The sequence below is a fragment of the Endocarpon pusillum genome (assembly GCF_000464535.1).
Source record: "Endocarpon pusillum Z07020 unplaced genomic scaffold C691681, whole genome shotgun sequence".
Lineage (NCBI taxonomy): Eukaryota > Fungi > Ascomycota > Eurotiomycetes > Verrucariales > Verrucariaceae > Endocarpon > Endocarpon pusillum.
The window spans coordinates 83,524-88,003 of record NW_006913486.1 but is presented as its reverse complement, the minus strand read 5'-3'; positions in this window follow the sequence as shown (position 1 = coordinate 88,003).

Below are 4,480 nucleotides of genomic sequence, written 5' to 3'. Positions count from 1 at the left end.
TATTTGGCTGTACATGTACAGCCAAATATTGCCTGATCAGGTTATTCCTAATCAGGTATAGTGCAGGATTTCCTGTGCCACCAGCATAGGAAATACTACGTGATCCGTGCGCTAGCAGGATCTGCACTTGACGTGCAGATACACTGTGATCTTACTCTGCATACAAGAAGTGACCGTTGATAGTGTTGATAGCTGTTCCTAATCCGTATACCCGTTCAACATTGCTAACAAAAAGGATGACTTATCTAAAGAGAAGTTAACTAGCGCTTTATAATAATAATAATATAGATATATAGGCAAATAAGCCTCTGACATGTTAGATAACAGAAAGAGCGACAATAGTTATAAAGAAGGCGAGATTTTAGCTAATTTTGGTATTACTTATTACAAATATAATAAATTCTTTCTATCTAGTAATTAGCTCTATAGCCACCTTAAATTTTTTAATGCTTACACTATAAAGAGCGCTTAGACAGTGCTAGATTTATTAACTAATCTAAAAGGCAAGTTACTAAAGAGTATCTTTAATAATATAGAAACCTAAGTTATAATATATCCAAATACTAATACAGGATCCTCTAACATCTTTATAATAGTAATCAACTCTAGATTTAGTTACTCTGTAATTAATTAAGAACTTTTAGCTATATTACCTTATATTGTCAAACCTATTAAGCAACTAATTATTAAAGGCATTAGCAGATATTAAGCTGTCTCTAAGATAACTATATTTGTTTTCTATATCTAAGGTAATTAAGGAGTTATCTTAAAGCTTAAGATAGTTATACTAATCTTTAATAACTTAGGCACTAATCTACTAATTAGTATAGATTATATTAAGACTTAAAATATAATTATTAATATTCCTTATTAATTAGCTATATTTTATTATTCTAAGAAGATTAGAAAGCTAATAGCCTTTGTCTGCTTATAAGTAATCTGAGAGCCTATAAGTAATTTTATTATTTAAGTTAGCAAGGATAATATAATATTATTATACTCTATAGGCTAGATTACGCTTTACCTTAATTATTCTAATAAGGCTAACCTTCTTTTTATATTTAATTGTCCTAAGATCCTTAATAAAGTTATTATAATTACTTAGAGTATAGTTATATACTTAAATTAGGAATCTATGCCTTAAATAATTAAATATAATATAATACTTAATATAATATCCTTAATTTGCGCTAGTAGTTTTGTAACCTTAGAGATAATAATAAAGATACTAAATAAGTTTTTAAGACAAGAATCGCTATACCTTAATATTAGTTATATATATATAGCTAAATCCTATATATATGTTATAATAAATAGCTTCTAAGGGCAGAAGACTAAGGATACTATCTTTGCAGAGAAGGAAAAAGTAAAAGACTCTTGCTAATTAGAGAAGCTATATTAATCTTATTATTACTACAACATTCTAAAGGGTATTGTTGTCCCTAACATTTCTATATTTACTTACCAAGAGGCCTATATTAATAAAGACTTATTACTAACGTAATAGAAGCAGCTTTAATAGCTAGCTAAGCGCTTTGTAGTCATCTTTAATAACGCCTCTAGCATAACTCGCTAATCAGAAAACAAATAGCTACAGATAAGGGTCTTATTAGAGCTTAAACAGAAGCTAAAGCCTTAAGCTCTATACTAAAATATGCTATATACTAAGAAGAATATTAATATTATATTTAGCAAGAATGTTCAACTAGGCTATATAGTACTTGTTAAGTATTCCCCTTACTCTTTATTTATATTTATAATATATAAGTATACTCTAAAGAGTAACATTAAAAAGGCGTGACTAGTAATAGATCTGTAATCTCTTAATAATATAACGAAATCTAATATATATCTATTACTCTTTTAAGAAGATATCCTAGCATTATTAATATAAGCTTTATATATCTCCTTAATTAACTTTATATCTAGCTTTTATTAGCACTTTCTACACCTTAATAACTAATATTAAATAGTAATAGTTTTTTATTAAGGTCTAGAGCAATTTTGTATAGCACTTATAGGTTTTAAAAACTCGCTTACTTATAATTAGAGGACCTTTAAGTAGTTATTTACTAGTCTATTATAGAAAATCATTAATATATATATTAATAACGTTAATATCTTCATAAAAGGGGCTTTTAAGCAGCATCTTTATAATCTAGATATTATATTTTGACACTTAGCTAATATAGGTTACATATTTAAGGCTAGTAAGACCTATTTAAGATTCTAGAAACTTGTTATACTTAGCAAGTTAGTAAGTTAACTCAGCTACTTTATAACTGAAGAAAAGCTTTAAGTCATCGCTAATTAGAATATACCTAGAAATAGCTATAACCTAGAACGCTTTATTAGATTTGTTAGATAACATTATTAATAAGTGCCTTACTTTGCATAATGTTCTAAGATACTTTAAGAGCTTAAAACTAGCATCTTTTGAGCGCCTTAAAAAGATAAAGGTTCTCTATCAGAGAAGCCTCAGAAGCAAAAGAGCTATAGGTCAAAAGCTCTAAAGAACCTATAGACAAACCAGCATAATGCTGCATTCAAGGATCTTAAGGCTATATTTATAAAGGCTAATGATATTCTCTGCTATTTCGACCCTATCAAGATCCTTTACGTATTTCTTAACGTATTTAAAGAGCTTAGTTTTGATGTTACAACCTATTAGTTAGAAGGCGAAGAGGCTTAGGATCCTTACAAGCTATTAAGGACCTTCTTAAGACCTATTATCTTTCTATCTAAGTGCTTAATGCTGGCTAAACGTAACTATTAGCCTATAAACTTAGAACTAGCAGGCCTTGTCTAAGCAGTTAAGTAATTATAAATCTATATTAAATAAATAAGGACTATTATTTATATTAACTACTAAGCGAATCTAATTATTATAGTAGCAAAGTTACTATATATAACATCCTTTCTAAAAATAAATATATATTAATAAGGCTAGGCAGTATTCCTAAGTTAATACTAGGATAATATAATAGTTATCTATAAAGAAGACTATAATATAATAGTCCTAGACGCATTATTAAGACTTTTTATAAAGCTTTATAGCCAGAAGGAGCTCTAGCAGCCTGAAGAGAAAGCCTTTCTTAAAGTAGTACTATTAGGGCTTAACGAAGGAGAACTTGAGAGACTACGCTAGGAGGTCAAGCAAGAATTTCGCAACCTATGTGAGAAGTTCCAAGAGATGCCACTGCCTACTCTAAACCCTTAAAGGCTTCCAAACTGACCCTATGCCCTGTTCCATCAAGAGAATAGTTCGGATCTTATACGACTTGACGCGCAGGGAGCTGAACCGCGTTTTGTTATTCCTTATAGCTTTTGATACGTAATGCTGCAAGCTGCGTATAATGACCAGGTCCACGGAGGCTATACGCGACTACGTGAGGCGCTCGCAGGCGTATAGTGGCCAAAAATAAGTAGAGATATCCTGTCCTACGTACACTACTGCACAGGATACAGAATAAATAAGCCGCGCTATATAGGCTTCGTACTGCCTCTCCAACCGCTTTAAGCATCTTCGCAGCCTTTCTACTCCTTAATAATGGATTTCATTACCGACCTACCCTTAGAGGATAGACATAACATAATTCTAGTCGTCATTAACTGATTTTCAAAATGAGTGGCTTTCAAAATAAGGAAGAAGGCGCAAACGGCTAAGAAATAAGTCAAATGCCTCTGGGATAACGTTTTCTGTAAGAGGGGCTATGGCTTACCTAATACTATTACTACTAATAGAGACGCACAATTTATAGCTGCGCTTTGAAAGAGAGTGTTTAAATTAGCCGGCACGCGGCTGATCTATACTACAGCATATCACTCATCCGCGGATAGGCAGTCCGAACGCGTTAATCAAGAGCTAGAGACGCGACACAGGCTGACTAGAGACTTTTCTTACCTACTATCGAGTTCTACTTTAATGTGAACTACTTATCTGTTGTCGAACAGACCCTATTCTAGGTGATCTACAGCTTCACCCCTACTACTTAATTAACGCTATTAATGCCAGAAGCACCAGAGCAACTTATCGCTGAACAGCAGGCAGCAAGAGATATCGCATTAGAAGGGCTTTAATTAGCGGCTAATACAATGGCTGACAGAGCTTTGCAAGACTAATCTTTCGAATCTAGGTGGGCTCGACTGCGTCTTTCGCTAAAGACCTACTCGTTGCCCTCAACACGTAAATTTGCGTTATCTCCACGTTACACGAGAGCCTTTCGAATTCTAGAGACCGTGGGCAAGGGCAACACGCTACGAATGGACCTGCCTGCCAGCTAGGGCATCCACCGAGTCATCAATAAGATCCATCTTGACCCTGCGCCAGACCCTGAAGACGACCCCTATCAGCGAAATGTACCTCCTCCACCAGACCATATCGACGAAAAAGGGATGGAACAATAGGAGATAGACGAGATAGTGGGCTAGCTCGTTAACGGCGAGGTTATAACAGACAAGGTGAGATGGCATGGCTTTG